Below are 9931 nucleotides of genomic sequence, written 5' to 3'. Positions count from 1 at the left end.
ACTCCAAACGATGACCCGCCGCCTGTCGCCGATATCAAAAAATGTGGTGTCAAGTTTTTCAAAAAATTCACTCAAAACCTGTCCAAATCCACTTCAAATGTAATAAAACATGCCCCTGAGTCATTTTTAGGTGAAAAATCTGGACCTGAAATTTTGACATTTTTCACTCCAAACGATGACCCGCCGCCTGTCGCCGATATCAAAAAATGTGGTGTCAAGTTTTTCAAAAAATTCACTCAAAACCTGTCCAAATCCACTTCAAATGTAATAAAACATGCATCACATGCCCTGAGTCATTTTTAGGTGAAAAATCTGGACCTGAAATTTTGACATTTTTCACTCCAAACGATGACCCGCCGCCTGTCGCCGATATCAAAAAATGTGGTGTCAAGTTTTTCAAAAAATTCACTCAAAACCTGTCCAAATCCACTTCAAATGTAATAAAGCATACATGCCCCTGAGTCATTTTTAGGTGAAAAATCTGGACCTGAAATTTTGACATTTTTCACTCCAAACGATGACCCGCCGCCTGTCGCCGATATCAAAAAATGTGGTGTCAAGTTTTTCAAAAAATTCACTCAAAACCTGTCCAAATCCACTTCAAATGTAATAAAACATGCCCCTGAGTCATTTTTAGGTGAAAAATCTGGACCTGAAATTTTTGACATTTTTCACTCCAAACGATGACCCGCCGCCTGTCGCCGATATCAAAAAATGTGGTGTCAAGTTTTTCAAAAAATTCACTCAAAACCTGTCCAAATCCACTTCAAATGTAATAAAACATCATGCCACTCCCTGAGTCATTTTTAGGTGAAAAATCTGGACCTGAAATTTTGACATTTTTCACTCCAAACGATGACCCGCCGCCTGTCGCCGATATCAAAAAATGTGGTGTCAAGTTTTTCAAAAAATTCACTCAAAACCTGTCCAAATCCACTTCAAATGTAATAAAACATGCCCCTGAGTCATTTTTAGGTGAAAAATCTGGACCTGAAATTTTGACATTTTTCACTCCAAACGATGACCCGCCGCCTGTCGCCGATATCAAAAAATGTGGTGTCAAGTTTTTCAAAAAAATTCACTCAAAACCTGTCCAAATCCACTTCAAATGTAATAAAACATGCCCTGAGTCATTTTCATGCTCTGAGTCATTTTTAGGTGAAAAATCTGGACCTGAAATTTTGACATTTTTCACTCCAAACGATGACCCGCCGCCTGTCGCCGATATCAAAAATGTGGTGTCAAGTTTTTCAAAAAATTCACTCAAAACCTGTCCAAATCCACTTCAAATGTAATAAAACATGCCCCTGAGTCATTTTTAGGTGAAAAATCTGGACCTGAAATTTTGACATTTTTCACTCCAAACGATGACCCGCCGCCTGTCGCCGATATCAAAAAATGTGGTGTCAAGTTTTTCAAAAATTCACTCAAAACCTGTCCAAATCCACTTCAAATGTAATAAAACATGCCCAGCCTGAGTCATTTTTAGGTGAAAAATCTGGACCTGAAATTTTGACATTTTTCACTCCAAACGATGACCGCCGCCTGTCGCCGATATCAAAAAATGTGGTGTCAAGTTTTTTCAAAAAATTCACTCAAAACCTGTCCAAATCCACTTCAAATGTAATAAAACATGCCCCTGAGTCATTTTTCACATGCTCTGAGTCATTTTTAGGTGAAAAATCTGGACCTGAAATTTTGACATTTTTCACTCCAAACGATGACCCGCCGCCTGTCGCCGATATCAAAAAATGTGGTGTCAAGTTTTTCAAAAAATTCACTCAAAACCTGTCCAAATCCACTTCAAATGTAATAAAAAACATGCCCCTGAGTCATTTTTAGGTGAAAAATCTGGACCTGAAATTTTGACATTTTTCACTCCAAACGATGACCCGCCGCCTGTCGCCGATATCAAAAAATGTGGTGTCAAGTTTTTCAAAAAATTCACTCAAAACCTGTCCAAATCCACTTCAAATGTAATAAAACATGCCCCTGAGTCATTTTTAGGTGAAAAATCTGGACCTGAAATTTTGACATTTTTCACTCCAAACGATGACCCGCCGCCTGTCGCCGATATCAAAAAATGTGGTGTCAAGTTTTTCAAAAAATTCACTCAAAACCTGTCCAAATCCACTTCAAATGTAATAAAACATGCCCCTGAGTCATTTTTAGGTGAAAAATCTGGACCTGAAATTTTGACATTTTTCACTCCAAACGATGACCCGCCGCCTGTCGCCGATATCAAAAAATGTGGTGTCAAGTTTTTCAAAAAATTCACTCAAAACCTGTCCAAATCCACTTCAAATGTAATAAAACATGCCCCTGAGTCATTTTTAGGTGAAAAATCTGGACCTGAAATTTTGACATTTTTCACTCCAAACGATGACCCGCCGCCTGTCGCCGATATCAAAAAATGTGGTGTCAAGTTTTTCAAAAAATTCACTCAAAACCTGTCCAAATCCACTTCAAATGTAATAAAACATGCCCCTGAGTCATTTTTAGGTGAAAAATCTGGACCTGAAATTTTGACATTTTTCACTCCAAACGATGACCCGCCGCCTGTCGCCGATATCAAAAAATGTGGTGTCAAGTTTTTCAAAAAATTCACTCAAAACCTGTCCAAATCCACTTCAAATGTAATAAAACATGCCCCTGAGTCATTTTTAGGTGAAAAATCTGGACCTGAAATTTTGACATTTTTCACTCCAAACGATGACCCGCCGCCTGTCGCCGATATCAAAAAATGTGGTGTCAAGTTTTTCAAAAAATTCACTCAAAACCTGTCCAAATCCACTTCAAATGTAATAAAACATGCCCCTGAGTCATCATTTTTAGGTGAAAAATCTGGACCTGAAATTTTGACATTTTTCACTCCAAACGATGACCCGCCGCCTGTCGCCGATATCAAAAAATGTGGTGTCAAGTTTTTCAAAAAAATTCACTCAAAACCTGTCCAAATCCACTTCAAATGTAATAAAACATGCCCCTGAGTCATTTTTAGGTGAAAAATCTGGACCTGAAATTTTGACATTTTTCACTCCAAACGATGACCCGCCGCCTGTCGCCGATATCAAAAAATGTGGTGTCAAGTTTTTCAAAAAATTCACTCAAAACCTGTCCAAATCCACTTCAAATGTAATAAAACATGCCCCTGAGTCATTTTTAGGTGAAAAATCTGGACCTGAAATTTTGACATTTTTCACTCCAAACGATGACCCGCCGCCTGTCGCCGATATCAAAAAATGTGGTGTCAAGTTTTTCAAAAAATTCACTCAAAACCTGTCCAAATCCACTTCAAATGTAATAAAACATGCCCCTGAGTCATTTTTAGGTGAAAAATCTGGACCTGAAATTTTGACATTTTTCACTCCAAACGATGACCCGCCGCCTGTCGCCGATATCAAAAAATGTGGTGTCAAGTTTTTCAAAAAATTCACTCAAAACCTGTCCAAATCCACTTCAAATGTAATAAACATGCTGATCATCACATGCCCTGAGTCATTTTTAGGTGAAAAATCTGGACCTGAAATTTTGACATTTTTCACTCCAAACGATGACCCGCCGCCTGTCGCCGATATCAAAAAATGTGGTGTCAAGTTTTTCAAAAAATTCACTCAAAACCTGTCCAAATCCACTTCAAATGTAATAAAACATGCCCCTGAGTCATTTTTAGGTGAAAAATCTGGACCTGAAATTTTGACATTTTTCACTCCAAACGATGACCCGCCGCCTGTCGCCGATATCAAAAAATGTGGTGTCAAGTTTTTCAAAAAATTCACTCAAAACCTGTCCAAATCCACTTCAAATGTAATAAAACATGCCCCTGAGTCATTTTTAGGTGAAAAATCTGGACCTGAAATTTTGACATTTTTCACTCCAAACGATGACCCGCCGCCTGTCGCCGATATCAAAAAATGTGGTGTCAAGTTTTTCAAAAAATTCACTCAAAACCTGTCCAAATCCACTTCAAATGTAATAAAACATGCCCCTGAGTCATTTTTAGGTGAAAAATCTGGACCTGAAATTTTGACATTTTTCACTCCAAACGATGACCCGCCGCCTGTCGCCGATATCAAAAAATGTGGTGTCAAGTTTTTCAAAAAATTCACTCAAAACCTGTCCAAATCCACTTCAAATGTAATAAAACATGCCCCTGAGTCATTTTTAGGTGAAAAATCTGGACCTGAAATTTTGACATTTTTCACTCCAAACGATGACCCGCCGCCTGTCGCCGATATCAAAAAATGTGGTGTCAAGTTTTTCAAAAAATTCACTCAAAACCTGTCCAAATCCACTTCAAATGTAATAAAACATGCCCCTGAGTCATTTTTAGGTGAAAAATCTGGACCTGAAATTTTGACATTTTTCACTCCAAACGATGACCCGCCGCCTGTCGCCGATATCAAAAAATGTGGTGTCAAGTTTTTCAAAAAATTCACTCAAAACCTGTCCAAATCCACTTCAAATGTAATAAAACATGCCCCTGAGTCATTTCACATGCTCCTGAGTCATTTTTAGGTGAAAAATCTGGACCTGAAATTTTGACATTTTTCACTCCAAACGATGACCCGCCGCCTGTCGCCGATATCAAAAAATGTGGTGTCAAGTTTTTCAAAAAATTCACTCAAAACCTGTCCAAATCCACTTCAAATGTAATAAAACATGCCCCTGAGTCATTTTTAGGTGAAAAATCTGGACCTGAAATTTTGACATTTTTCACTCCAAACGATGACCCGCCGCCTGTCGCCGATATCAAAAAATGTGGTGTCAAGTTTTTCAAAAAATTCACTCAAAACCTGTCCAAATCCACTTCAAATGTAATAAAACATGCCCCTGAGTCATTTTCACATGCTCCTGAGTCATTTTTAGGTGAAAAATCTGGACCTGAAATTTTGACATTTTTCACTCCAAACGATGACCCGCCGCCTGTCGCCGATATCAAAAAATGTGGTGTCAAGTTTTTCAAAAAATTCACTCAAAACCTGTCCAAATCCACTTCAAATGTAATAAAACATGCCCCTGAGTCATTTTTAGGTGAAAAATCTGGACCTGAAATTTTGACATTTTTCACTCCAAACGATGACCCGCCGCCTGTCGCCGATATCAAAAAATGTGGTGTCATAGTTTTTCAAAAAATTCACTCAAAACCTGTCCAAATCCACTTCAAATGTAATAAAACATGCCCCTGAGTCATTTTCACATGCTCCTGAGTCATTTTTAGGTGAAAAATCTGGACCTGAAATTTTGACATTTTTCACTCCAAACGATGACCCGCCGCCTGTCGCCGATATCAAAAAATGTGGTGTCAAGTTTTTCAAAAAATTCACTCAAAACCTGTCCAAATCCACTTCAAATGTAATAAAACATGCCCCTGAGTCATTTTTAGGTGAAAAATCTGGACCTGAAATTTTGACATTTTTCACTCCAAACGATGACCCGCCGCCTGTCGCCGATATCAAAAAATGTGGTGTCAAGTTTTTCAAAAAATTCACTCAAAACCTGTCCAAATCCACTTCAAATGTAATAAAACATGCCCCTGAGTCATTTTCACATGCTCCTGAGTCATTTTTAGGTGAAAAATCTGGACCTGAAATTTTGACATTTTTCACTCCAAACGATGACCCGCCGCCTGTCGCCGATATCAAAAAATGTGGTGTCAAGTTTTTCAAAAAATTCACTCAAAACCTGTCCAAATCCACTTCAAATGTCAATAAAACATGCCCCTGAGTCATTTTTAGGTGAAAAATCTAGACCTGAAATTTTGACATTTTTCACTCCAAACGATGACCCGCCGCCTGTCGCCGATATCAAAAAATGTGGTGTCAAGTTTTTCAAAAAATTCACTCAAAACCTGTCCAAATCCACTTCAAATGTAATAAAACATGCCCCTGAGTCATTTTTAGGTGAAAAATCTGGACCTGAAATTTTGACATTTTTCACTCCAAACGATGACCCGCCGCCTGTCGCCGATATCAAAAAATGTGGTGTCATATTTTTCAAAAAATTCACTCAAAACCTGTCCAAATCCACTTCAAATGTAATAAAACATGCCCCTGAGTCATTTTCACATGCTCCTGAGTCATTTTTAGGTGAAAAATCTGGACCTGAAATTTTGACATTTTTCACTCCAAACGATGACCCGCCGCCTGTCGCCGATATCAAAAAATGTGGTGTCAAGTTTTTCAAAAAATTCACTCAAAACCTGTCCAAATCCACTTCAAATGTAATAAAACATGCCCCTGAGTCATTTTTAGGTGAAAAATCTGGACCTGAAATTTTGACATTTTTCACTCCAAACGATGACCCGCCGCCTGTCGCCGATATCAAAAAATGTGGTGTCAAGTTTTTCAAAAAATTCACTCAAAACCTGTCCAAATCCACTTCAAATGTAATAAAACATGCCCCTGAGTCATTTTTAGGTGAAAAATCTGGACCTGAAATTTTGACATTTTTCACTCCAAACGATGACCCGCCGCCTGTCGCCGATATCAAAAAATGTGGTGTCATATTTTTCAAAAAATTCACTCAAAACCTGTCCAAATCCACTTCAAATGTAATAAAACATGCCCCTGAGTCATTTTCACATGCTCCTGAGTCATTTTTAGGTGAAAAATCTGGACCTGAAATTTTGACATTTTTCACTCCAAACGATGACCCGCCGCCTGTCGCCGATATCAAAAAATGTGGTGTCAAGTTTTTCAAAAAATTCACTCAAAACCTGTCCAAATCCACTTCAAATGTAATAAAACATGCCCCTGAGTCATTTTCACATGCTCCTGAGTCATTTTTAGGTGAAAAATCTGGACCTGAAATTTTGACATTTTTCACTCCAAACGATGACCCGCCGCCTGTCGCCGATATCAAAAAATGTGGTGTCAAGTTTTTCAAAAAATTCACTCAAAACCTGTCCAAATCCACTTCAAATGTAATAAAACATGCCCCTGAGTCATTTTCACATGCTCCTGAGTCATTTTTAGGTGAAAAATCTGGACCTGAAATTTTGACATTTTTCACTCCAAACGATGACCCGCCGCCTGTCGCCGATATCAAAAAATGAGGTGTCAAGTTTTTCAAAAAATTCACTCAAAACCTGTCCAAATCCACTTCAAATGTAATAAAACATGCCCCTGAGTCATTTTTAGGTGAAAAATCTGGACCTGAAATTTTGACATTTTTCACTCCAAACGATGACCCGCCGCCTGTCGCCGATATCAAAAAATGTGGTGTCAAGTTTTTCAAAAAATTCACTCAAAACCTGTCCAAATCCACTTCAAATGTAATAAAACATGCCCCTGAGTCATTTTCACATGCTCCTGAGTCATTTTTAGGTGAAAAATCTGGACCTGAAATTTTGACATTTTTCACTCCAAACGATGACCCGCCGCCTGTCGCCGATATCAAAAAATGTGGTGTCAAGTTTTTCAAAAAATTCACTCAAAACCTGTCCAAATCCACTTCAAATGTAATAAAACATGCCCCTGAGTCATTTTCACATGCTCCTGAGTCATTTTTAGGTGAAAAATCTGGACCTGAAATTTTGACATTTTTCACTCCAAACGATGACCCGCCGCCTGTCGCCGATATCAAAAAATGTGGTGTCAAGTTTTTCAAAAAATTCACTCAAAACCTGTCCAAATCCACTTCAAATGTAATAAAACATGCCCCTGAGTCATTTTTAGGTGAAAAATCTGGACCTGAAATTTTGACATTTTTCACTCCAAACGATGACCCGCCGCCTGTCGCCGATATCAAAAAATGTGGTGTCATATTTTTCAAAAAATTCACTCAAAACCTGTCCAAATCCACTTCAAATGTAATAAAACATGCCCCTGAGTCATTTTCACATGCTCCTGAGTCATTTTTAGGTGAAAAATCTGGACCTGAAATTTTGACATTTTTCACTCCAAACGATGACCCGCCGCCTGTCGCCGATATCAAAAAATGAGGTGTCAAGTTTTTCAAAAAATTCACTCAAAACCTGTCCAAATCCACTTCAAATGTAATAAAACATGCCCCTGAGTCATTTTTAGGTGAAAAATCTGGACCTGAAATTTTGACATTTTTCACTCCAAACGATGACCCGCCGCCTGTCGCCGATATCAAAAAATGTGGTGTCAAGTTTTTCAAAAAATTCACTCAAAACCTGTCCAAATCCACTTCAAATGTAATAAAACATGCCCCTGAGTCATTTTTAGGTGAAAAATCTGGACCTGAAATTTTGACATTTTTCACTCCAAACGATGACCCGCCGCCTGTCGCCGATATCAAAAAATGTGGTGTCATATTTTTCAAAAAATTCACTCAAAACCTGTCCAAATCCACTTCAAATGTAATAAAACATGCCCCTGAGTCATTTTCACATGCTCCTGAGTCATTTTTAGGTGAAAAATCTGGACCTGAAATTTTGACATTTTTCACTACAAACGATGACCTGCTGCTTGTCGCACTCACCAAAACTTCAGGTCCAAAATTTTTTTTGTTATATATATTTTTTAGACTCAATTTTGTCTAAAAATACTAATTAATAATAATGAAAACTGATAAGTTACAGCAGTTTTATTTGTTTTATTTTCTTGCTATTTGTTCCAGACAAGGTTTTCAAGAGTCACACTGCAGCTTGGATAATGACAGAGTCAGACTGAAGAGAATAAACTAATACTGACCTTCTGGAAATGTCTTTATGTCTGTCTCCTCTCTCTGTGATTTAATTTTTTGGAGTTTGAATCCTGTGGAGAAAAAACACAACAAACATTAATATAAAGGCTTTCAACATATCAAAATAAAAGCACAGAGGGTTTATGGGTATTGAACTTCAAGCTGTCAAAAGATGGAGAAGTAAAAGACACTGAATTTACAGAGAAGAGTGTGGACTAACTGGTTCTGGACTTATCAGAATTAGTCCAAGAGTTAAATTTACTTTATAGGCAAAAACAGAAGAAGCTGCTCTGACTGGAGAACTGACTCCAACTGCTCCTGATTTTCACACAACAGCAGCGGATGGAAATGTTTGTTTCTCCAAAGTCAGTATAATATTAACAATTGAAAATTCTATTGTGTGGGGAGTACACTGAGGAAAGCCTTGCACACGCTCTGTGGACTGTCACGTGGAAAGGGCTGTTGGCCAATCAGGAAGCAAGGTGACTGAAGACAGAAGTACAGCAAACAAGACACAGCGCTGTCAGCTGTGTTTGTTCACTTTAAATTTGTGTTTAACTGCACAAGATTTTGAGACTTTGTTGGTGGTGAATCGGATAGTATGTGGTGTGAAATCTGACATTATTTGTCATCGTGTGTGGTCTCTCTCATTTTTTACATCAGGTAAGATTTTAAAAATCTTTTAGTGTGTGCCTGGCTGGAGGGAGCGAGGGAGAGTGAGAGACAGAAAGAAACAGAGAGAGGGAGAGACAGAAAGAAACAGAGGAAGAGAGTGAGTGAGAAAGAGCAAGAGTGAGGGAGAGGGAGGGAGAGAGAGAGACAGAGAAAGAGAGCTGATGTTTAAATTCTTCCATTTTCTTTGAACTGTATTCAAGAACTACGTAAATAAACTTTAATAATGAGTTAAGTCTTTTTGTGACAAATCAAACTATTCAAATGTCAGATCAATTATGGAAGATATATAATTTAATGTCAGTGCTCTGTGTTGGACAATTGATGTAAAGCTGTTTGTGAATTACCTGGAAGCCTCAGTCCAGGTTTCAAAGAACTTCTTCATTGTACAAAGACTATCTGTGATCATAGATGAAGTGGTGACACCTGGAGGGGGGAAAAAGAGAAACATACAAAGGAAAATGATCAGTACACTATGGCCTATTCCTCAGCAACAGTTTAACCCTAAAACACACATAAATATTTGACATTACAGCAGAGCCAGAACATTTCCTCAACATTTCAGGAGTGTCTCGGAAAATTGCCTTTTTTCTGTCACATATGA

This window comes from Lates calcarifer, linkage group LG4 (genome assembly GCF_001640805.2).
Source record: "Lates calcarifer isolate ASB-BC8 linkage group LG4, TLL_Latcal_v3, whole genome shotgun sequence".
Lineage (NCBI taxonomy): Eukaryota > Metazoa > Chordata > Actinopteri > Centropomidae > Lates > Lates calcarifer.
This window is presented reverse-complemented; position numbering follows the sequence as displayed.